Genomic DNA, 26,619 nt, shown 5'->3' with positions numbered 1-26,619 from the left:
TCTCCACTGAGAGCAGCTTGGATATGTTTGTGTTAAATTTGTTCCCCTTAAAAAACGTTGGGGGTGGCCATGGCCGGCGGGCGGCTGACCTCACGCTCTGGACTGGAGAGATACCAGCGGGCCTCTGGGATTGCGGGTGAACCCCGGAGGCCGTCGGCTGGCTGCTACCAAGCGGCTCTCGCAGACCAGCCGGAGGGGGGAGGCGGGGGGGGGGGAGCTGAGGCTGCACGGAGGACCAACAAGAGAGCGAGGCCCCGGGGCGACGCAGGCCGATGCTCGCTCGACCACTCGCTCTCTCTCCTCTCACTCCACTTCTTTTATGACGGCTGATAAGAATCTCAATTTCATAAAACTGAACTTACTCTATCATGCAACAAACTGATTTCATTACAGATTGGCTGATGGTTTGTTTCCACTGTCGGACGCTGACTTTTTTTGGTTCTATGACGTTATTATTTTTTTACTAACTTTATCAAAATGTCCTTTAGATTAACATTAAGGCACATTTTTCCAAACTGGGCTGAAATGCTCTGTGCCTGTGTCTGGACTTTATTTTCCCACAGCAATCAGACAGATTGTACATTAGATAAATATGAAGTTTGAAGGGAATTCATGTCCTGTTAATGTTCTGCTCTGTGTGAAACAGTTTAAAGTTTTACACACTCGGCATTAGTCAAACGTACAGCTACATAAAATATTCCCAGAAATGTCAGCGGTTGGTGAGAAATGCGATGAAGCAGAAGCAGATTTACGTCACAGCTCTGCTCTAAATCACAAAAAAGTTGTGTGTTGCAATGTTTTATTTCTTCTCTCGGATTTTCAAAATAAGACCAGAGACCATCTGGGTTCCACTGGGTTTCATCTGGAAACTCTGCAAACATCATCTCGTGTCCTTTGGTCGTCTTTGTACAGGGAAACTTATTCTCCTGGTCTGGATGAAGAACGGTCTGTGACTGTGAAGGAAGAAGGAGATTTAAGATGCAACATATCTCAAACAGGAAGCTTTAACACCCCTGGTGGACGGGTGAGGTCGGTGCTGATATATGTATTTTTCTCTCTTAGTGTTAGTTGAGGTATTTTTTTTTTTTTACAAACAAATAAATAATGAAAAACTAAACCAAGGCCCAACAGTCCCTTAAATCCAACCAGGCCTTTTGCTGCTTTCACACCGAATGCAAAGGGACTTTTTTGTGCGATGAGATTACACATCAATGCAAATTTAATAGCTAACATAGCTTTTCTCCGATTACCAAGATTTTGATGTGGTCGCGGTTCCTAGATGACTTCTCCATACAGATATCATCAGTTTTTTGGACCAATATCTGCAAAGCTCGGAGATTCCCATCAGCCTCAGCAGCACGTCGTAATGCGAGTAAAGCAAAAGTATGCTGATATTAGCTCCGAGATATTAGCTCCTAGCTCACAGCACCAGTGTTTCTACAGTCTGTGGTTTAGCCTAGCTTAGCATGAATACTGAAATCCAGTGGAAGCTCCTAGCTTAGCTACCGGCACCATGTGATTGTTAGCTGACAAAAAAAGCCCCAATACAAATTGATAAATAGGCAAAATATGACTTCTTTTTTTTAACCATAAAGGATCGAGAGAATTTCTTACTGCAGCTTTTTCCTGGTTGTGCAGCTGTAATGTGGCGAGTGCGATGTCAAACCGTCTCCTCTCCCCAGGAGCAGCTCGTCGTTAACTCTTTGTGCCTCGACACTTTCAGCTCTTGAGGAATTGAGGAATGTGTAATTACCTGAAGGAGTGAGGCGACCAAACTGTCCATTAGCTGCACAGAAATCCGGCAGTAATGAGAAAAGCTAAGCCACTTACAGACAAAAGCTATTTTCCTCACCTCACCTCAGCAGCTAATGACAGACGCCAACACGCCGCCGCTCCTCCGCCGCCTCCACAGGATGTTCAACAAAAAAAAAAGGCTTGAGCTGGAAAAATAGAGACTGATGATGCAGCATCATTTATTTAAAAAAATACATATTCTGATGAGACGATAGAAATTAATTTTATCTTTGAGTTTCCAGTGTAAAGATATGTCCAGGACATGTTAGCCTAGCTTAGCATAAAGACTGGAAGCAGGTGGAAACTCCTAGCCTAGCTACCTGTGCACAGTGATTGTGGGTAGATGGAAACTATAGTGAGGCTAAAAGTAAGCGTTAATATTTATTAATGGAAACAAGTAGGTTATCAACTGTGTCTGTTATGATCTTATACTGTAAATAAAGATGGACATGACAGCTCCCCAAAAGTGAACCTAAATCGTCTTGATCGCCCCCTGATGGCTGCCAGCATTATAGACCCTCCTCCATGTTCACGGATATGGACCCACCCCAAAGAGGAAAGAAAAAGTTATATAGTAAATTAATATTTCTCTGAGATGTTTTCTGTCATTTTGTATTTATCACACTGCCGTATGTTCAACATGTTTCTGATAAGTCAAACAGGCTGATGGACTCTGAGGAGCTGAACAGAATATTGTGTGGATTCATTAACATTAACTTTCATGTTACACATTCGATCCATCTCATCTAAAATTATTGATTTGTTAGTAGTTGATGTTTCTGCCCGCTGGTTAATTTGGAAATGATTTGCTCCTCCTGGGATATGAATATATATATATATTGTGAAATGGGTTTAGGGGTGAAAACCCAAAGTTGAGGCTCCTCTTCGTCTTGAAGCTTCACCCTCAGTCTCGGTTCAGAGGAAGCGTTTGACCGTGAGGACTCTGTAAACGCAGTCCACCGTCCAAACCGCCTAAAAGTCAACATGGAAGCAATTAAACCTCATCTCCACCTGCAGTCATCTCACATTTTATTATTGAAATTAGTATTTCCATCCCGTTAGCACACTCGCACACACACTGCTGTGTCCGTTTGGCTGTAAAGGATTACAGCAGTGTAGCAGCAATTAGTTGTGGCATAATGAACATTTGGCCCCGTGGCAAAGAATAATTAAGCAGCACTTTGCGGTGATCTGCAACGAGGCCAGAAAACCTCCCGAGTTCACCAACACTCACACTTCAGGGGATTCGTTACGCTGCCGCGCTTCCTTACCGACACACAGCACGTGAATTAAACATACATGTACTGTATGTAAATAATTCAACCCTCCTCTGTGTCCAGCTCAACGTGGATGTTCCTTTACGGCTGAAAAGTGACGCTCATTAATGTAATTAATAATGATTTATTCATATTCGGTTATTTGTGGATGATTAAGAAATGTCTAAATTAAAGATACAAGGGCAACACTAAATATAACTGTGCATGTTAATAAGCTGTTCATGGTTAGTTAATATAATGACAGTTCAACAGAACAAGACCCTGGAATGTCAAAGTGAAAAAACATGTTAGTAGAGAGATATTAGTTAATGCAGAAAAAAGGAGAAATTTATTTCCATTGCAAATTTCAACAGAATTTCCAGAAAATGTATGAAACTAAATGTTAATTACTGTGTTATTTCATGGAGAGTTATTTCATGGAGATAAAGTTTTATGTAAGAGATGTTTGAATTGCATTTGGTTCCACCTGCTCTCCACAGTCGTGACAAGTTTAATGTTGTTATCTGATCAATCAGACTTTATCACTGTCTGTTCAACCTGAGCTGTTAAACTGTAAGCTGTGTGGAGCCCCGTGCAGACGTCTGCCTCCCACCAATCTTCCACTTAAAAGTTCAGACATGCAAAACATATAATTTTGCAGAAAAACACAATTCATGGGGGGTTATATATTTTGTGCTCCTTCCTGAGGAATCTTAATTCTCTCTCGGTGTGGAAAGCCTCAAAGTCCCGTGGCGCCCGAAACTCAGTCCGCAGTCGGACTCTGATCCTAACACGCTTTTATTTTGGTACCGAGCAGTGGAATGTTCTTGACTCACGCGTCAGGGACGTGACCTCAGTCCATCAATCGAGTGTTTCACAGCCGAAGAACAGAAACGAGCAGGAAATGAACATGGCTGCCGTCCAGGTTCTGTCATTTGACCTTAAACAGTCGCTGACGGCACAGGAAGTGACTCCATGTATCAAACATGATGGTTTCTTCGTGTTTGTCTTCACTGATCCAGCTACGTTCTGTTTATTCGTCAGCAGTGGAAACTCCTCCCTCTCTACTAACGAGATGAAACATCCATCGATCTTTCACCCGCTGCTGTAATTAGCATGTTGCTAATGTTGTTTGTGTTCATCGTCGGCCGCGCTCACTTTCATAAAGACAAGAAGATCAGAGGAGAAGTCAGGTGACGTCAAGGTCAACAACTTTCACTGACTGGTTAATATTGTAACCATGGTGACCAAGTGGGAATCAACCTCTGGAAACATCATCCGTCTCATTTCAGAAATCTGTCAGTTTGTAACTCGCATGTCTCGAGAACCTTTATCAGCTTCTCAGCTCTTTACTTCAGCTTCTGAGGAACTGAGTCCAGCAGCAGCTCTTTACTTCAGGTTCTGAAGAACTGAGTCCAGCAGCAGCTCTTTACTTCAGCTTCTGAGAACTTGAGTCCAGCAGCAGCTCTTTACTTCAGGTTCTGAAGAACTGAGTCCAGCAGCAGCTCTTTACTTCAGCTTCTGAGGAACTGAGTCCAGCAGCAGCTCTTTACTTCAGCTTCTGAGGAACTGAGTCCAGCAGCAGCTCTTTACTTCAGGTTCTGAGGAACTGAGTCCAGCAGCAGCTCTTTACTTCAGGTTCTGAGGAACTGAGTCCAGCAGCAGCTCTTTACTTCAGGTTCTGAAGAACTGAGTCCAGCAGCAGCTCTTTACTTCAGGTTCTGAGGAACTGAGTCCAGCAGCAGCTCTTTACTTCAGGTTCTGAGGAACTGAGTCCAGCAGCAGCTCTTTACTTCAGCTTCTGAGGACTTGAGTCCAGCAGCAGCTCTTTACTTCAGCTTCTGAAGAACTGAGTCCAGCAGCAGCTCTTTACTTCAGGTTCTGAGGAACTGAGTCCAGCAGCAGCTCTTTACTTCAGGTTCTGAGGAACTGAGTCCAGCAGCAGCTCTTTACTTCAGGTTCTGAGGAACTGAGTCCAGCAGCAGCTCTTTACTTCAGGTTCTGAGGAACTGAGTCGAGCAGCAGCTCTTTACTTCAGGTTCTGAGGACTTGAGTCCAGCAGCAGCTCTTTACTTCAGGTTCTGAGGACTTGAGTCCAGCAGCAGCTCTTTACTTCAGGTTCTGAGAACTTGAGTCCAGCAGCAGCTCTTTACTTCAGGTTCTGAGGACTTGAGTCCAGCAGCAGCTCTTTACTTCAGCTTCTGAAGAACTGAGTCCAGCAGCAGCTTTTTATTTGCCGCAGCTCAATTTGTCCCTTTTACAGATTCACACAGAAAATTCCAAACAGCACGAACCTGAATGAAGAATTTATTTGACATCCGAGTGAACGTTCACTAAAGTTGGGCTTATTTTTTCCAAGACACGAAACTTACCGATCGAACCAGAAGAATTTTCATAAATTTGCATCAACGGTTGTGAATAATTCAACCAGCAGCTTCTTCTGTTGTTTGGTTTTATTTTTGCAGGTGAGGTGTTTTATGAAAAATAGCCGGTATTCAGATTGCTTGGTTTATTTCTAAAGTTCACAGCAGAAGACTCGTGGTGACACTGGACAAAAAGTCCAACCGGAGGATTTAATACAGCAGCTCACAAACCACTGGGTGGCGTCACGGTGGGTTTGAAACCAGTACTAGTTCCTTGGATGCGATACTGGGACCCAACGGAACCTTTTTTCAGTACCTCACGCTTTCTGTGTAGCACTTGTACTGTAATATCTTTCATTAAATAACGTGTAATTACGTATTATTAGTTTCATACAAAAGCTTTCAGACGTACTAAGGAGTTCTGGACGCAGCCGGTGATTGGGTGACGCCTGATGGACGTAAAAATGTCAAACTAACACAGGACAACGGGAAAAGCACAATTGTCTCCAACAGCAACTTAATCCCATGAGCTAATTAATCCCCTGAAGCTGTCGATGTCGACGTCTCACTTGTTCTTTTCGTCGTGCATGAACGGTTCGACTTCTCCAGACCCGGCTGCAGACACGTTAGCGTTAGCTGCAGCTACAGGGACTCGCTCCATCAAACACTCGTCAGCTGTCGTTTTCAAAGTGTTTATTCAGTCCAGGTTTGAAACCTTACGCTGGTCGTTGGTCTGATTTGTTTCCGGAGATATTTTGATCCGCGACCGTTAGTCACGCAGCTCGGAAATCGAGAAGGAACCGAGAGCTTCCGGAATCATTTGGTCTCAGACGAGATACAAACATTGTAAGTTTAAGAGCTTCTACATTAAAGCTGATGTCAATTAAATAAAATCCTTGCATCACGTTTATTAATTAGCGTTTGAAGCGTCGGAACAAGAGCAAGTTTCTTTCTCACTTGTTTTCTCAGGATAAAGAAGCTTTTCTGAGTCAGTGCAGGATTAAACGACTCCCTCATGATGGATACTTTTTGTAGTAAATGTCGACTTTTCTCTGCCTCTAATGTGTTTTACCTTCCTTGACATTGCACCGTGCAACCAGTCAGATTGACTCGTGAATTATGACAGACAAAATCCCGCAGATGAAAGGCTGCTTTGAAAGCGGCAGTAAAAGAAATCAAGTGTTTCAGCCGTCGTTTGAACGCCGCCGAGATGCTGCCAGATCAAAATCCAATCAAAGAATAACATTTTCCTCTTTTTTGATTGTGATTAGGCCTTATTTTCTGACAGCCACTAAAATAATTGTGAAAGTAATGAGATAGTGGCACTTCACCCCCCCCCCCCCCCCTCTCTCTCCTCACTTTCTCTCTCTCTCCTTTCAAATAAGGAAGAAGATGATGAAAACAGCCGTGACTCCAGGAACGAGCGTTGCTGGGTGGGAACAGGACTTCAAAGGGAATGATAAGCAAATGTAGCCAAGCTTTCGTTCTGAATTAAGTCAACCAGCCACTTTAATCAAATTGTTTCAGAGGAATCAAACTACAAACAGAAACACAGAGGAGGGAGATTGATTTTCGGTCCGTGAACTTCCTCTGACACCGCAGCTTCTCCGACGCTCTGACAACCTCTTCCTTCTGTTTATGCTGATTTGGGTGTTGAGACCGGTTCTGTTTGACCTCAGGTCCCGTCGGAGCCTTTTTAACACAAACAGCAGTAATGTAAATTAGACCAAACAACAGTTCACGTCGGGCTCGGTCGTGTGTTTGTTTCCTCGCGGCCGTGGATGTGACACGATGTCGGCTGAACCCTGACGTCCGCTCTCTGTCTCCAGACATCAGGGTTCACACTACGTACTTCTCTGACCACGATGGAGTTCAGCAACGTGTCACTGGGACGTTTCCCTCTGTCTGTATCACAGACTGTGAATGAAGATGGACGACCTGAAGCCAATTCGTCTCTATCGCCCCCTGGTGGCTGGCTGCAGTATAGGTCATAAACCCCGCCTCCTCCCGGTTAGCTGACGGGACGTGGACCAAACTGAAGAAATCAAAGTAGACGTAAAATAAATATTTGTCAGAGATGGATTCAGTAATTTCAGGTCGTTCTTATCTCACTGATGTTTGTTCATGTTTCTGATCAGTTTAGTTTTAATTAGGTATTCAATGATGTGCGAATCTGTGTATCAGTGGAACCTCGATGCTACAGCTCCACGATCACTACGTTACCTCCAGATGACGTCAGAAACACAAGATGGAGACACTCGTATGCAGGATAATTCAGCCTCATTGTGTGCAAGAGGAGGAAGTGGAGACGCATCGTCCGTCTTTATTTGCAATAATTGGTATATATATATACACCGTTATGCAGTAGACTAAATATATATAAGTATTTGGACTGTGAGTTTGCACCTATGAAGCCACAACAGACCTGCAGGCCGATACTAACATGATATGCTGGTGTTGAGAAGATGTGAAAACAATGTTCTTGTTAATATTAAACTGTATTTCACATAAATGTGATAAATTATTAAAGTGTTTATACTAATTAACTGTGACAGCTGTGTTGATGCTATGTGACATTCTTACTGGAGACAGTAAAATAATTAAATTCGACATGAAATTAAACATTAATAAACACAATCCAACACTAAACGTTGTGTAACTTACTCAATCCACTGCAGCGAGTCTCTTCAGGAATAATAACATCCTCGGTATCGTACAGAAGCTGAAGAGGTGGAAGAGGCCAAGAGCTTTTGTCCTGCCGGACTCTGGAGTGCAGCGTGTGGTTATTTCCTGGAGGCACAATGAGCCGCTCTGCACTCGATACACGTCAAACATCATTTCACCAGGAGATCTGTGCTGTAAATAAAAATATATATTCCACAGGGAAGCTGGATGAGAGAAGGCAGCGCTGATTTGTTGCATTAGCGGTTAATAATGGATGAAATGAGACAATTCGTATAAAAGGGGATTTTCTGCGACTGCCCGATGATTTAGACCTTCGTGACCTTGAGGTGACGACAGATTCAAACCTCAAACCTCCAGATAATCAAGTTATACATGTGGAGTATTCCTAACTCAACCTCATTACGTAGACATGGTATAATCACACGATAGCTGCTTGATGACACATGACCTGGGTTTGAGTGTAAACAAGATGGCCGACGCTACGAAGAAGTCACATTTTTGGGGAAAGGGAGAAATCGTAGTTATATTTATGGCAATATTTTCCAAAATGTCACAGGAACATCGGATGTATGTCGTAATGGACGTAACATGGACACAAGTCATAATCAGACTTTGCTCTCTAACATGTAAACAGGAATATAAATGGGATATTTTATCATAACATCATAATCAGAGTAAAGTCTTATTTAGAATGAGGCCAATAGTATTGGTGAACATGTACATTTATTTTCATTGAGATCATTCATGGGGAGGGTGAATCCCAGCTGTGTTATAGATTAAACAAAATCCACAATCATAAAATGTATCTGACACATCTAACAAACTGATCATCTGATGTATTACGTTGCATTTGGCTGAGACGTTAATATCTTGTTCTGCTGTAAGTTTACCTAATAAACTGGCAACTGAGTGTTATTATTATAATTTTTTTTTACAAATCTTTGAAACATATATGGGAAGAAAAAATAAACCTAGGACGTGTTGATGATTTTATAAAAAGTCTCTGGAAAGAGGCGACACAACCATCTGTGCTTGAGCACGAGAATATGCTGCAGTTTGTAGGTGTTGGAATGAAAAGCCCGGTCGGAGCAGCAGACTCTGACGTCCTGAAGCTGTGGAGGGTCAGGAAGCGTTTCAGAAACACATGGTGGGCCGTCTGCACAGATGACCACTTCCCTTGAAGACGCCTGGATCTGATGCAGCGGCTGCTCCTTGGGGCGTGAAGCGAAGAGAAAGCAGAGCTGCAAACACAAGCCAAATATCTGTCTGGGAGAAAGGCAAAGTGATGGCTGAGCATTAGGCTGCTTCCATCCGAGCCGGTTAACCGGAGAGCTGCCATTACTCACGTCCTAACAGCCTGTAATGGAATTTTCCTCGGATGAGCAAAAGCTTGTCAAGCCGCTCGCTGCAGATCAGAGCAGCGGCTCGTTGGACTGGAAGTCCGACACGAGAACAAAGAAAAGCCGACACACTCAGACGCACAAACACAGCTCATAACCTTCTCATTTATCCATCGAGTGCACGAGACACAGGCTCTGTCTGAGCTGAAACTCCCAACCGAGCTTCATGTGTTTGTTCCATCGTTTCATTTGATCTGGTTACTTTGGTTCCACCTTGGGATTTGGTTTGGGGATCAGGTTAATTGGAAACTCGGCCTGTGATCCGCTGTCCAGGTTGAACCCTGCTTCTGGACGTGGGCGTGAAAAGGAATGAAGTGCTTATTCGGTCGCCGTGGTAACACCATCGTTGTCTCAGTACTTGTACTCTGTGCAATGACAATAAAGTTGAATCTAATCTAATCTAATGATGGTTTTACTAGCAGCATTGGCACCTTCAGGCGCAGTACTCTACAGTACTCCACAGTACTACAGTACTCTACAGTACTCCACAGTACTCCACAGTACTACAGTACTCTACAGTACTACAGTACTCTACAGACTGAACTGAAAGTCTGAAGGTCTGAAACAAGGTGTGAAGTCAGAGCTTCTCACAAGTTGATTAAATGTTGAAAGTTTCTCTACATTCTCGTTCACTGTGTCGATCTAGTTTTGTTTAGGGACTTAACCCTCAGTTTAATTCACTTTAAATTATTCTACAGAAAAAATCCCTTCACTTGTCAACTCTTTATTGCTTTTGAACTCTTGAAAATGAAAGAATATCTACTTGACCTCTCATGTCTGTTCTCTGCATTCAACTGAACGGGAGTCTTTTCTTCTCACAGTTTTTAATTTGAAGGGCTTTCATTGGTCCACAGAGGTGAAAATATTCAACATTTCACTCACAAAAGCTAAAAATCTACAGAGAAGTTTTTCTTTTTTAAAACATCCCTTTAATCTTGGGGCACCTGCGGGGTTCTGACTCGCAGGTTGTGAGGAACTGGTTCTTCTTTGTGAAATAACTGAATAATTCAAGGCAGAAGAATCTATGACTAAAAACACCTGAAAGGACAAGACTGTATTTTTTTTTTAGCTGTATCATGAAAAAAGACTAAAACCAACAGTGAATGTCTCCGACTAACACACACACACACACACAGACACAGACACACACAGACACACACACACACACAGACACACAAACCAAACTAGAGTGTCCCAGCTGATGTTTTCCGTGATTACAGGCAGATGTTTTTATTATATTAATTAGAAAGTAAATCATTTCTTTTATATATCTAAATATTTCAATTTGCAACGAACCATTTTTCCAAAAAGTATCAGCACAGACAAGCGAGGAGACGCCTGAACGCTTCATCGTCAAGCGAACAGCTGACAGCGCTCGTGTTAAAACACCACGGGGCGTGTCTACAGCTCTGTTGCTAAGCTACAGCAGTAAGAGTTTCACTACGTTCACAAGCCTTAATGCTCAATTCTCATTGTTTTAAAAATTCGATTTGTTTTTACGTAGCTGTTCACGTTAACTTCTACAATGTGGCCTGGATCAAACCAACGTGAACTGGTCACGGCAACAATGTGAAGAACAAGACGTCACACGCTGTGTACGGTCGCATTTTACAAAATATGATCTTTCTTTCGATTTAGACATGAAAGTGGCTCAAGAGTCACAGAGGGGGTGAAACAGGACAGGACAGGAAGGTGTCACCGGTCACATCCTCTCACTTCCTGTTGGCCTTCCTGATCACGTGGCGTGTTCTCTCAACATGAGAGCACGTAAACCTTTTCAAGTTATAACATGAATTCATTGATCAACCAGTAAAATGTCTCCTTTAAAATCTGCAAATCATTTTACAGCCACAGACCAACACTGCTTCTGGTTTATGAATCAGAAATGTGTGGAAAAGATAGTGTTTACTTTCACTGCACATTGGATTCACCCAGCAGCAGCAGCGGGGGGGGGGGTGTCAAAGGTCAGACGGGTGACAGCAGCAGCAGGCGGTCCGGTCACCGCGGCGATCGGCACGTTGACCTCTGCTTTGATCAGACGCTGCGACCTTCTGATCTCTGAGCAGCATCACGCTGGCATTCAGGCTAATTTCATTAAAAGCAGACACTTTATCGCTGATGCACCTGCGGCGCTGAGTAAGTACCGATGTCGTCCGGGATCAGTGACTCACCGCAGCGTGCGAGCCGAGCATCAGGAAACACGGCGGACGAGGGACGAGCGGCAGGAGGTGGATATTTTCAGCCCTGTACATTTCCTCATAGACGTGTCAGGTGACAGGTTTCAAGACCCAGACGGACACGAAGGTGTCGAGGCTGAATCATCACGACAAAATAAGAAAAACTGGATCTGGTTCTTTCGTAAAAAGTCAAAGGTTAAAGACAGAGTATGTAAAATCTGAAGGACTGGGGGGGGGGGGGGTTACAGCCGCCTTTAAACTGACAGACACAAAAAAGAGATTCCCTCAGAAACAAAGTTGAAATAAAAGTGACAACCATCAAGTAAAGTTATAGCCTCATTACGTTATACAGCAAAACATTGTGTTGCTACGTAGCAAGTTAAAATTGTATTAGCTTACATAATAGAAAGATGTGTTAGCTCATTAGCTTATTAGCTTACACAGTAAATAAGGATAAATGACATGTTTTTACTTCTTCCTGTTCAAAAATGAATCTAAAATATGTCTGAAGCGAGTTTTGACGTCGTGTGGAGTCTGTGCAGTAGTGATCGATGTTGTTCGGTATCGAGGTCCCGCCGATACGCACTCTCGACCAATCGTGAGTCGGTGTCAGCTGTCAATCAGAGTGATAAGAACTTCCTACAACGACAGAAATCATCTTTGAGAAAAACGTATTTAACATTTATTATGTACTGATTCAATTTTGGCCTTTTTCCTTTTTCCTTTTTCTCAAAATCTCACATTGTGACCTTAATACTCTTCATAACACACGAAGTGACACAACACAGTTTCTAATCTTACGTAGATTTTTGTGTTTTTTGTTTTGTCTAACCCTAACCCACTCCTCCAGTCCCAGTGTGTAATAATGTGGAATGTGTAAAGTGTGGCGATCTGAGGACGGTAATCATGATGGCGATGATAGAGAAGAAGTCTCTCTTGTCTCCTGTGAAGTGTTTTGGTATTAAAACCTGAAAAATCAAATCCTCTCAGCCGAGCAGAAACTAATTAAAACCCTGTTGTTGTGAGTGCAGGGACAATGAATGTAATGGCAAAGTGAAATACACCTTTAAACTGGCCCCTTTTATTCAAAGCCATTTGCTATTGACAGCCCGCTGGGACTCTGAATTGAAAGGGCATGATCTTTTCTGAAGGCCGACAGGGGATTGCAGAGATTGTACTATTTTCAGAACCACATCAAGGCAATTAGCACAGCAGCAGCTTAGCCGGTGCATGTTGGGGCGCCTGCGAATGCACCAGTGTGTGTGTGTGTGTGTGTGTGTGTGTGTGTGTGCGCATCTGTTTCATGTAAGCCGAGCCATATGTTCATATTCCGACTGTATGTGGTCGTGCATCGAGCCGCACGTCTCTCTGCAGCCGTGTGGAGGGTTAAAATTATCCCGGGCTCGTTAGCTAAAGCGTCCCAAGTGTCTGCTAATTAGCACATAATAGGACAGGCGCGTCTGCCACAGAGGGGCCGGTAATTTAAGAATAAAGTTCATTTTCCCGCCGCAGACATTCCTCACAGCCGTGACCAGGCGACTACAATTAGCCTCCTCTCCATTAGCATCGCTCGTCAGCCGTGAACCATCAGTTATTATTAGTTAACAGTTCTGTTATTACACCAGCAGCAGCACAGGAGGGACCGCTTTCCGCCTGCCCCCCCCCCCTTCCTCGTTTACACAAAGGGCCTTTTTTTTTTTTTTACAGCTCATTTTGGTCTCGTTTGTCTTGTTCCACTACTTTACAGATTTCTGGGGGCAAAGGGAAGTGGAGGTTTTCCAGGCAGATCCAGGAGCCTCGGAGTCGGATGTTCCTTCCGCTGCAGGAGCAAACAGGAAGCTGCGACTGTGGCCGCGCTGAAGGTGTCGGGTGTGCGAGCTGCGGCTGGAAATAGAAAGCACATGAATCACATTTGGTTTGTTCTGTAATTGCAGCCTTCGCGTTCAGAGGGAGAAGCGACGTGCAGCCATCTGGAGCGCTCGTCCTCCAACCGAGTGGAGGACGCAGGAATTATCACGATATGATCGTTCGCAGGGAGGATTCGCAGAATTAGTCACCGCCGGTGGAAACATGTGACACGTCTGACAAAGGAACAACTCGCTGCCACTTAATTAACATGGAGCTCAGAGTCAAAGTATGAAATCACACAATTCATTTTAATTAGTTTATTTGTGTCCTGTTCATAAAGACGCAGACATTAGAATTATATGAATAGATGTTTGTTACTTGTAATAATGTAATGATCACCCAAATTATATAAAAATATTAACAACAATGATTCTACTGAAACTGCTAAATATTGTATTTTTTTGCTTTTATGTTGTGGAATTATATTTCTACATAATTTATATCAGAAACTTAGACATGCAAATCTAAAATATAACCCCCCCCACAGCTGTTTGAAGCATCGCTGTAGGAAAATGAAACAGGTCTGTCTCTGTGAATGCTGATAAACTTTATTAAAAAAGACACAAAATAATTGGAAACACAAACAGAAATCTCCGCAGGCTCCTGGTGGAAGATTAAAAAACTGTTGGCAGACACGAGATATTTTCCAGGAAACTACGGAGAAAAACTAGTGATCGGTTTCAGGTATCATGAAGTATCACGAGGGGTCAGAGTAAATATATCTCCAACCTGTTCAGACTGCGGAGGAACCTTCAGTCGTGGAACTGGGTCATTATTCGTCCTTTAAATATTTATTTCTATCATTTTTTGGATGAAGGTTTTTTTGTATTTTCTAACCGATTCTGCATTTGAGTTTTTTGAATTGAGTATTATCCTCAATTGATTCACACTCATTGATTCATTTCTGTTTTTTGTATTTATTGTCTGCAATTTTATGTTTAAATATATTTAAATGTAAATGAGGATGTCAAATTAAATATAATGTAATAAATCTGAACATTAACTAATTTCTTGTTTGCTCTTGTTGACAGGTTTGTGCCGACGGGATGTTTTATTCCTCCACACGTCAGAAAACACCGTGAGCAGCTGTAATAAATCCATTTTCACCAAGTTTTCAGCAGTAAAATGTTATAAATCAGCCCCTCAACAAAACACACCCTCAGAAAAACCCTTCAGAATATAAGGAGGAATAAAACTGGAAGGTTTGGTGAATGTAAGTGAAACTGAAATGGAGATTTTTGACTCAGACGATGAGGACACAAAAAAAAAACACCTGAATGTTTTCTTGTTTTCTTAAAAAAGAGGCAGAATAGCTCAAAATGTTCAAATTGACGAGTGATCTTTGTATTTGTTGTTTCTTTGAATTGAAGAAAACTGAGAAATCATTTACTGGTGCAGCGACTTCTTCTCTTGCACGTGGTTTGTGTTTCTTGGTGCAACGTTCAAGAACAAGAAAAACTGTCGTGTGCGTTTTAAAAAAAGGTTTTTGTAAATGCAGAAATGCTTTGTGTAATTTTTATTTGTGCGTGTGACCCTGAAGTTACAAGACACAAATATACCTGCACAATCGTTTTTCTCTTTTTGTGTGTTTCATGTTTCCAGTGGCACTGATTCATTTCGCTCATCTCAGGTCTGTGCATCGGGAAAAGAGACAGTATAATCAAGTATAGTTAATTTGTGTACACAGATTAATTTAGTCAAATTAGCTGTTTACAGTAAGTAACATCTAACCACTGGTCACGAGCTGAAGTGATGAGAGAACTAACAACATGTATTCCCCCCTCATGTTATTGGATCAATTAAAAAATGGTCAGAGAGCTTGTTTAGTAAATTTTTTTTCGAGTAATAAAAATACTTGGAAAATCTGGATGTGTAAAAGAAATGGTGGGGATGAGATTAAAAATAAAAAAAGTCTCCTCAGGCCGTGACCTCCGGGATGTTGTTCACGACGGAGGGGAAGATGGCATGCGCGGTGGACAGGTGGGTCGCCCCACTCGGCCGGCGACATCCACAACACGAGCCCAGATAAGAAGAAGATCATATGATGAGGTGACTTATTACTTTGAAAATTTAAATTCATCAATTAAAGGAAAACAAACACAGGAAATATGATAATCAAATAATTAACATCTTCCTGTCTGTTCTTCATGATGTATTATATAAAACTTTGATTTTCATTTGATATGTAATATAAGAAGAAGGACATCGACTATCTGCAGGTTGTGGGTTTGATTCCCTCCTGCATTGACTCTTGCTTCCATTTGTTTTCCACCGATCGACAGCTGATATTTGAAAATCTTCAGAAAGTGTAAACAGATGACAGAAGACGGAGAGAGATGCTGACGTCCGCCGACCGCCGATCGATGGGCGAGCCGGGGAGTCTGACTTCCTCTGGTCCCGCCCTCCCTAACCTGCCTCGCCACTGGTCACCGGGTCCATCGCTCAGCGTGGCCGACGGCCGCGGTGGCCCCTCGTCCTCCTGATCGATGCCATGGATTTTCTCCTCCTCTCAGACAGATATTATGACATCTGATGGTGAGGTGGTTAATGTTGTGCTATCGGAGATAAACACACACAGACACACACACACACACACACACACAGTGAAGAGCAGATCAATCCTTGTCTTATCACAGTCGTCGTTCAATAAAGCTCCGAATGGAAGATGAATTCACGAGGGAGGAGACGCATTGATTGTTTCCAAACACAGGGACTCCGCCTGGGAATCAGGCAACTGGGACAATTTAAGTTTAATTGAAGTTTCACAGCCTCTGTTTTCTTTAGTTTTCTGTAAATCTCACACTGTGTCTTTAAAAGAGACGTTTTCTGATCATATCCAGGTTGATGATAAATTAAACATTTAGCTACAGGTTGAACGTCATGTTTTCCTTAAACATTTAATTACATATAAATTAGTGTTTTGCTCAGTGAACTGAACGCAGCCCTGGTTTTTTTATTATATTTTTGCGACACAAGTTTGATTAATAAACCTGGTGAATCTACAGAGTCACAGTGAATCCACTGATGTGTTTGCATCAGTTTCATCACTGGAGAATAGATCCCGCTGACGGGACGTGAGGTCGGACTCTGACTTCCTGTTGCTCACACACTGTTTCTCAAGTGTTTCCTGCACATTCAATTATTCATCAGTTGGTTCTAATGAAGATTTAAGACAGAGACTGATGATCTGATAATTACTGTGGTCGTGTGAAGAGAATCCACAATAACATGACTTGTACTCTTTTACAGTATTTATATATAAAGGAAAACAACTGAGTCATATTTAAAAATAACTAATGTTGTGAATTAATGAGAATTAAATAAAAACTTAATTCAAGATTTGAATGAGGTTAATCTTGTTGTTTTTCAGATAATGTTCAAGATGCTTTCTGCAGAGTTGTGAGTTTATTTCTCATAAATTCTCAAATGTAAGGATTTATTTTTAACAGAATCCCCCCCCCCCCCTTCTGTGGCCTCATACTTTTCTTTCTTAATTCAGTCTTTTTTTTAAATGTACAATGGCTCTTATATCTATAGATATTATATATATATATCTCATAAGAATTAGACTTTTGAAAACCCACTTCTCCTGCATGTGTGATCCTGGAGCCTTCACATCGATCCACTCGGACCAGAGACTGAAATAAAGATGGCCGACGCGTCTGAACCAAAACACCCTGAATACGAGCGCTGCCGTGTTGAGCTGCTGCCGTGACGACGGTGGAGTCCAGAGGATTCTGAGTTTAAAGCTCTGATTGGTTGATTTTTTTTTTTACCTGACTTATAACGAACCCTTCTGAGATGATGTCGGTTATAAAGACAACGATTTCAGAACATCTGAATCACCGTCAGTCTCCAGGAGAAGAAACTTCCTCAGGCCTGGAAACCGAATCAAAGACCTGGTTCTGTCCCTTCAAAATAAAGGTAAAGTTTCCTGAAGTTTCCAGGTACGTAGACGACGTGGCAGCTGGAGCAGGAGTTACTCAGATCCGTGTGACTCTCAGTGAAGTTGTCTGAGCTGTGAACTGTGAGGCAGACTGAGCCGAGCGCAGCGGCAGCTCGTCTCCACGCCGTCCGCAGCGCCGCGTCTGACTGCAGCCGATCCTTCTGAGCCATCTGAGGATGTTTATTAATGACCTTGGCAATGCTGGAGGTGGCTGCCATGTTGTTAATGCTATTCACTGGCACACGTTGGGCCGTGGCAGCGCACAAAGAGAAACGGGGAGGCAGAGGACAAGGCGCCTGGTGGACATCCATATTAATGCCAAGCTCAGTGTGTGTTCTGCTGCCATGAGCCCCAGCTGAAGTCCAGACAGAGCAGCCTGATCCCTCAGGACCAGCTCCTTTATCTCCACACCAGCACATCCGCTCCGGCCCAAACTGTCACAAGACGTCTCAGAAGACGTCCTCACAGCGTCTTCAGATGTTCCAAGGAGTTCACGAGACGTCTGAGGGGAAACTTTGCTGTGAGGACTTCACTTCACTCTGAACGTCTGAGAGTCAACAGACGATTTGTTTAAAAAGAACAAACTCGAACTAAACAGAGTGATCAGTGGATCAGTCGGTGGCAAACATGGATTTAAACTCTGTGAACTGTCGAGCTCTGATCTGCAAAACGTTTGAGCTCAATACAGAAATTTAAAACAGACACATGAGACGTGTGGTAGAACATTTAATAAACTTTAAATTCTTCAGTTGGTGTAAACATAAAGTTAAAGATGGAGCCAACGATATCGATTTAGTATCAAAAACCAAGATTACAAAGTGTTGCACAAACAATAAGACAAATGAATCAAAGTGAAAACCAGATAAAATAGTAAGAATAAATTAAATAAGTAAATTATGTTGAAGATTCAGATAAAAAGGCTTAAATTCAAGAAGCAAATAAACACGATGCACAAATAAAACATTGAGAATAACCTTTAATTCAAGAAGTCATTTTCAAATGCTCATAATACACATGACATTTGAATTTATTATTATAACTAAGATCATACAAATATCAATCACATTGTATTTGTATAACAAATATTCACACAATTGTAATAGTAATAATAAATTAAATTCATTAATTATTTTTTTGATGAAGTAAGAAATAGTTCTAAAGGTCAATAATCATTAGTTAGTTTTTCTGCATCTCCCCCGTATCTTTGGATTTAATTAAATTTATATCTGCAGCTGCTTTTGTCCAAATTAAACAGCAACGAGTGGATTCATGAACAAATTGAACAGAAGCAAAATGTCATCAAATAAACAAAGTCACATGGACTCGTTCACGTTGGTCAGGTGTCGTGTGGAAATGATTTGATGTGAGGAACAGTCGCTGGTTTGTTCACATGCAGCTGAAGAAGTTTCAGGAAAAAACACAAATTCCAGAATAAAGGAAAAGTCACTTCAAGCTCAAACTTATTTCTTTAAAACAACTTGAAATCACAGCCTGAGAATTCTGTTCCCTTGTGATTTCCATGACGTAACAGGTCGAACACAATCAGTCTCACGTTCCCTCTAATTTGTGAAATGAGTTCAAAGCAGCTCTAATCCTAATCCTGATCTGGTTCCACAGGTGGATCCTCTTTGATCCTCTGTCACAGCCCTCGTTCACTTTTCTGATGCAAACTGGATGAAACGTCCAAAACAAACCAGTCGCCTGAATATTTTAAACCCTGACGTACACGCGCTGTGTTTTTATTCTGTTTTCTCTGTGTTTCTCTGCTTTTGCTCGTATCGATTCCTGCAGCCGCAGCGTCTTTGTGGAACAGGTAACGGGGCTCGGGCAGCTGCTGGTTGGCTGGAGGCCGCCGCTCCACAGAGATAATGAAACATGCAGCCGCTGATGTCTGGGCATCTCCACACGTTGAGAGACGAATGAACGATGGGGAAGCCGGTCTGTGGGAGAACGGGTTCTGTTGTTCTGCAGCGTTTCAAACCCTGACGAGGTCCGAGAGTGGGAGCGCGAACCCTCAGCAGCTGATTGCCTCACCGCACTGCAGCCACATGGTTTGTGTCATCTGCCGCCCCGGTGCCTCAGCCTCCGCTGCGTAATTACTGGTTCCTGCTCAGTTTCCTCCTAAAAGGCCGGGTGGGGCCCAGAGAACATGTGTGTACCACCGTGTGTGTTTGTGTTGTTGTTTGTGTCTCTTGAGAAGATTCACCACAGTCGTGTCAGCAGCTAAATGCTAACGTGCTAACAATAACAATGCAGCCATGCTGATGTTCAGCAGGTACAACCGCCTTGCATGACAATATCTAATAAAACCATTTATCAGAAAACAATTTTATTAATCCCACATTTGGGGAAATTTGCAATTACCAGTGGAGGAAAAAAGAAAAATTCAGATCTTACATTTTCAGCTTCATGCTTCCTGGAAAACATCACAGTCACAAACAGATTTGGGCTTAAAATACTCGGTGAAGATCTCAGCACCGCCGCCGCCGCCGCCGCCGTTGGCAGTCCTGCAGAACTCGCCGCAGTCCAACGCTCTGAATATTCCAGATCTGCTTCCTGTGGTGCGTCTGCAGGCGGCCGTCCACAAACCTCAACGCCACAATTAGAAGGAGAAGAGGAACAACAGGCAGCTGGAGTCTTATCAACATCACCCGAGAAAACAATAAAGCTCGGGGTTAGAGGTCGGGGGGGGGGGGGGGGCGAACTGTTACCCCCCCCCACTCTCAAAACTACTGATTGAAGTCAGACTGAAAGTTTAACGCTGCTTCGTGACCGAGCCGACGAACAAGTCATCAGATTTCCAATGAAGAGGAAAACATCAGAAGGAAAAACACACAAACACAAACACAAACACAGACACACACACAGACACACACACACACATCTGTCTGAATGTGCTCGTTGATATGCGAGGATGAAGGTTAAGTGTAGCGTTGGCATTCGATTGGTCCTTTCTTCAATAAGCAAACTGATAGAGAAACGAGTATAAAGCTTCAGGGCCCTGTGTGTGTGTGTGTGTGTGTGTGTGTGTGCGTGTTCAGGTGTTGCTCATGTTGTGGGAACCTGCTCACATGGACACATTCTGGGGACGTGTCCTTATGGGGACAAAAAGCAAATCCAATAATGCAAATCATACATTTTTAAGTTGTTTTAAGGAATTTAATTTAAGTCAATTTACCGTCGTCTGAAAGAGTCTAAATTGTGTGTGTGTGTGTGTGTGATGGTGTGTGTGTGTGTGTGTGAGTGTGAGTGTGAGTGTGTGTGTGTGATGGTGTGTGTGTGTGTGTGTGTGTGTGTGTGTGTGATGGTGTGTGTGTGTGATGGTGTGTGTGTGTGTGTGTGATGGTGAGGAGGAGAATCGCTGGAGACTCTTCATCGTCACCTTGGCGGCGGAGCGAGGCGAACAGAGGACGGCTGAGTGGGATCCTGTCTGTTACTAAAGAAACAGCGGCATGTTGACGAAGTAATTATATTCAGAAAACTGCTTTAGGAGTTTTCCACTGCAGGTATTCCAGAGTTACACACAGAACATGATAAATGTACAAGGTTTGGATCATTTAAATGTGTTAAAATCAGGTTTTTGATGTGTTTAGATTAAGAAGGAATCCGGTCTATTCTGGTCTCTGGGTTCATGTGGAGTATTTATCCGATTTGGATGTGGTTTCTGGATTTGAATGTAAACGTGTGTGATAAGATTCGGTGTCAATGTGGTCTGCACATGGTCTTTGATCGTGGTTTAATCGCCCTCGTCTTTTCGGCCCCTTTCGAATCGGATGTGTCCAGATGTGGCTGCGACTGGAGCGTCGATCTGTTAAAGTTTTAATGTCTGCGGCGACAGAAAAGCCTCTCAGCAGATCTGGCGGCTGCAGACTGAGAAGCTTTATTAGCGATAAGGGGGAAGTTGAGGTCTTATTAAAACAGTGTGAGACTCAGAGAGCTGCTGCAGTGATGAAAACGCTGCAGGAAGGAGGAAGCAGAGAGGTCAACAACACCTCCTTCAAAATATTTAATTGGTATTTTCTCACTCTTTATTTCTGTGTCTCTGGCTCTCGCTATTTAAGACGGAAAAAAGTCCTGCATTTCCTGCTGCTGCACAACATGTTTATGACCCGGCCGTTTGCCTGAGAACCAGACGCTTATTACAGGTTCTCAGTGTTTCACCACTTCTGGTTCTGAAACTGACGAAAAAAGACCAAACTCCAAACACCACAAATCTGTCAGATAAACTTCAGAACCGAGTTCAGCATCAGAACAACAGAGACTGAACTGCGTTATTTCAAACAGTGATTTACAGACGACCGATGGTTTGCTTTGAGTGATGCTGTATTAACGACCTAATAATAAGTAATCATTGATAATTCACCTCATGACTGCCCTCTAGGTGAACTGCAGCCGAGCTCTGGTGAAGTGAAATCCTGTTTACATTGTTTGGTTTGTTCAAATCTAACACTGCTAATCACCACTAAACTTAAAATACAGTCAAGGATCATGGTGTTAATATCTTACATCACACTATTTCACCCAGGTCCTTGAAGTCAGTCCTTTGTTGCAGACACATCAAACATTAATTTCAATTCAATTAAATGGCTCCGATTGTCGTCAGAACATTTTCCTCTAAACTGTCACCTTGGTTTTTGTGCCACGTTAAAAGTCGTGAGGAATCTTCTTCAATCTGGCAAATCCACCGTGCATCAAGTCTCACACTGAGATATTTAATTTTAAGTTTAATACAAGTTTTTGTGTAACTTTTTATTTTTATGTAGGTTATTTTCTTCACCAAGCAACTTTCTTTTCCATTTTCTTATTTCTTTTGTTCGTTAACTTCTCCGATTTGGTCTTGATAAAATAAGTTAAGATGCCTGAACTCATTTACCGTCTATCCTCCAAACCTTCAGCCATTCAGACGATAAACAGCAGTTTCATTTGAGCAAAAGTGAAAAAAGAAGTATAGTTTATTCTATGTTGACTGATCCTTGAGACAGTAATTCAATGTGAATCTTATGAAAACAAAGTTTGCTCTCGAATCTGTTCTTTATCCTGAAAGCAGGAAGTTCAGCATCAGGAGGAAACACTAATGAATTGATTTGATAAAAGTTACAGTCGCCTTAGAGTCATGTGACCTCTGTGTGGGAGGCGCCTGGCCCTGCCCTCTCCCTGGGCCTCCACCAACCACAGCGGAGGGGCAGCGCAAACGTGTCACGGCGGTCGGAGTGGGCGACCTCCTGGCCGGCGTGGGCGGGAGCTTCCTGTCGGCCGAGCGGAGGGCGAAGGAGAAATGTTCCGTGAGATGATCGGTGGGAGTTTGTTGTGTAACGAGAGCAAAGAGAGAAACTGGAACACGAAGCTTCATCAGACGAGAGGTGAACAGGCCATAGTGATGATGAGGGTGAAGATGATGATGATGATGATGATAATGACCATGATAATGACAGTGGAAGATAATGATACTTTACATGCTTATTACATACGTGTACTTTGATGATTATGATGAGAAAAGAGGTGAACAGATAAGACAGATACTAAAAATGTTAATATGTACAGATACACAGTGTAGGATGATGTTGCTAATTATTAGGATTTATGTCCAACATTATTTTACATATGTGTTGGTGGAATATATCTTTTAATATTTAACATTTGTATTTTTTACAAATCAAAATCTCTCTCAAGTGAGGCCACACCTCTTCAGTCCTGAGCACTGATGAACTCTGGGTAATATTACATTAATGTTTCAGTGTTTGTTCCTAAATGTTGTCACAGTTTTTCCGCTTATTACAATTGTAAATAAATGTGTTTATGCAGTAGTTTAATTCAGTGGATTTATGAATCACCCTCTTTTTTGGGGGTTAAAGGTTTATTTTTACAGTTCCAACAGGAGATGACGTTGTCCCGGTGCTAAGTTCTCACAAGGCTGAGAAAGAGAAACGTTGAAAATAGTGTCAGAGCAAAACTCTCGGCTGTTTCTCGTCATCGGTGCTTCGATTTTTCTTATTTTTGAAACCAAGAAAAAACAGGTAAAGAAAACTTGCTGACAAAAAGACTCTTCTTCTCTTTGTGGATTCTTCAGACACACGAACGCTGGACGACTTTGTGACTAATCACAACCAAGTGTCACCGTGTTTTTATCGTCGTCAGAAGCCTCGTTCTCTCCTCCTCTAACTATTAAACCCTCTCGTTCGTTTTCTTCTGCTTCAGACCGAACATTAGGTTTTTTGAGGATGAAAGAAAGATGTCAGGGCTGCCGCACCTTGAAGCAGAGTTTTCTCTTTGCTCGCAGCGCTGCCTTGTTGTGCGTCGCTCCCCGCGGTCCTCCTGACAGGAGCCATCAGGCTGTGCTGCGTTATTCAAAACCTCGGGGAGCGTCGGTGTCTTCAGCTTCTCATGTGAACCTGGTTCTCCTCATTCTCAGCGACACGCTATCCCCCCCCACCCCCCGAACCCCCGACTCCTGAACACGTGACCACATTCATGTCACCAAGTTCATAACATTAATGTAAATACTTTAAATGTTTCAGTTCATCAAACACTTAAAAGCTGCGAAACGTAAAAACATCTGAGATCTCACATCTCGGGCCCGAAGCACGAAAATGACCAAAACAGAGTTGATGAACGAGCAACTGTTTTCTTACTGTGATTTTCATTTTAACTAATTTTGTTGAATTTGACCTGATGGATGAATATTTTAATGAATTAATCTTTCCATCTGCATTTTGTTTGTTTATTTGCAGGAATTAAAAACAAATCACTGAATCAATGTCCCTGAGATTCTGTGAAGGGGCTGGGATCAGGTTCAGGTTCATGTTTTCACTTTCTTCACATTATGATGTTTGGCTTTTTTTCAACAGTTTCATATTTAGGGAGCTGATATTTATGAGTATGTGAAATTTGGTGCAGCTTGATTGAATTGAAGGTATTTGGCCTTGGCGCCGTTCGACTTCTTTCAGAGGTTTAAGGTGTAAAAACAATTAAATACAGAATTATGAACGATGATCAGTGGATGGACGTCGGTGTCGCTGCTGCAGAAGATCGTTAGCTTCTGTTAGCTTCCGCTAGCATTCTGTTAGCATTCCTCTCCCGTCAGGCATGTCATTATGGGAACATGCGACAGCAGAGTCAATGTTCCTCTCTCTCTCTGTGTGTGTGTGTGTGTGTGCGTGTGTGTGTGTGTGTGTGTGTGATAGATTAACAGTTTCACCGTCGAACATTTGACCGCTCGACAGTCGTATGTAAACAGTAACATACATACTTTAATAGTGTGATTATTGCTTTGCCGTTATTTATGAAATATTGTGTGAACATAAAGTATTAAACTGTGTGTGTGTGTTCGCCTGAGAGGCCTCAGGAAGAATTCCTGGTTTCTATTGATGATGCATTATTGATACTCTTTATCAATAATTCATTTGCTGCTAAGTCTGCAGGCTGAATAATTTTTACATTTTTTAGATTTCCAGCCCCAGTTGTCCAACACCTCCACACACACACACACCTCAGTAACACATATGACTGCTCTGCTGCTCTTACAGGAAACCGGCCATGATCCTCAGCACCGATTTAATTTACATCTTTTAAACAGAGAATGAATTACATGAAGGTGTGTTTCTTATTAAACTGCAGCGACACGAGGAGTCTGGGACCTGCTGCACAGACCTGGTGTCCTCGCATGTTGTTTTTAACTGTGGCTGCAGAGGTGACACACGCTGAGCCTCCGTGGGAAAATAAAAAACTCAAGATTTCACTTCCTGGGAATGATGCAACTTTTCTTTTCTTGACGACAACCTGGGAGTTTATCCAGCATCTTACACATTAGGAATAAAACAACACCATAATGATCATCATTAATGTCATTAATGTTTCTCATAGAATCATTTATTACTGTTCATTTTATTTGGATAAATAAAATAAAGTTCTGTAATGTAGCAACAAAACAAACATGCTTTTACTTTGAAGACAAATTGTCAAACAGGAAGTGATTATATGCATGATGAGATGAGTCACCGGTGAACGTCTCTGTCGGTTGATATGGTGAAATAAAAATCAGTTTATCTGAGGACATAGAAGAAGACACAACTTCCTGTTAGGACACGCTGCCCCCCCCCCCCTCCCCACTGTCAGTGAGATGCAGGCAAAATATTAATTTGTTTTTAAGTTACGAGACATATCATGAAAACTAGATTATGAAAATATTATGAAACGTTTCATGTAAAACAAAATGGCAGTTTTCCATATAATGACCCTTATTGTAAAGTCTCAACCTCGAGCTTCACTAATTAAACTGAACTTTACATCCTCAGGACCTGTGAGCGTGAATCTGTGTCAGGTGACTGGCAGCAGGTCAGTTTGCACTTTAATGGTTCTAATGATTTCTGTTCTCACGAGGAAGTGACTGATTAAGAGCATTATTAGCTTTATTAGCATTATTGCTGTCGGCGATCGATCAGCTGTTCTGAATAATGACGAGCAGCTCGATACGGGACGACTCGTACAGTAATAACTGTGTCGTTATAATGAACTCTTTAAATAAGCACAGGATCAAAACATCAGTTCATAGCCGATGGATCAGAATTAAATCTCTGCTCAGATATGTTTCATCGGATCATTTACATAAACGTCCCTTATACTCGTGAGATCGATTCCTGAGCAGCTCCTGAGCTCCAGATCGATCTACGAGCGTTTTGATTCAGCGCTGTGATTGGTCAGTGAGCTTTCAGACCACCAACAAAGTTCGTTAGTTCTCAGCACCAAAGTTCTACAGACGAACCACTGACCAAGTTCTACTAACCAGGTATTTTTTACTTGATGTTCTAGAAGAACGTTTTTGAAGGTTGTGGTTCCGATAACAGCAGATTTTCTCAAACCTGTGTTTCTGAAGCAAACACAGGAAACAACCAAGAGCTTTGACTTTTACTGTAAATCAATAAAACAACCAAAACAATTTGAACTGAACTGGAAATGTTGAAGAATGCTCCTGTTGGTTTCAGTCATATTCAGTTTGAAAGGTAAAGACAATGATTTATAATAGAAGCCAAAAGGTTTGAGCTGTCAAATGATTCACGTCGGATTCAGAGGCTGAGAAAAGATTCTAGAAAATGT

The sequence above is a fragment of the Hippoglossus hippoglossus genome, chromosome 10 (genome assembly GCF_009819705.1).
Source record: "Hippoglossus hippoglossus isolate fHipHip1 chromosome 10, fHipHip1.pri, whole genome shotgun sequence".
In the NCBI taxonomy this organism is placed as follows: domain Eukaryota; kingdom Metazoa; phylum Chordata; class Actinopteri; order Pleuronectiformes; family Pleuronectidae; genus Hippoglossus; species Hippoglossus hippoglossus.
This window is presented reverse-complemented; position numbering follows the sequence as displayed.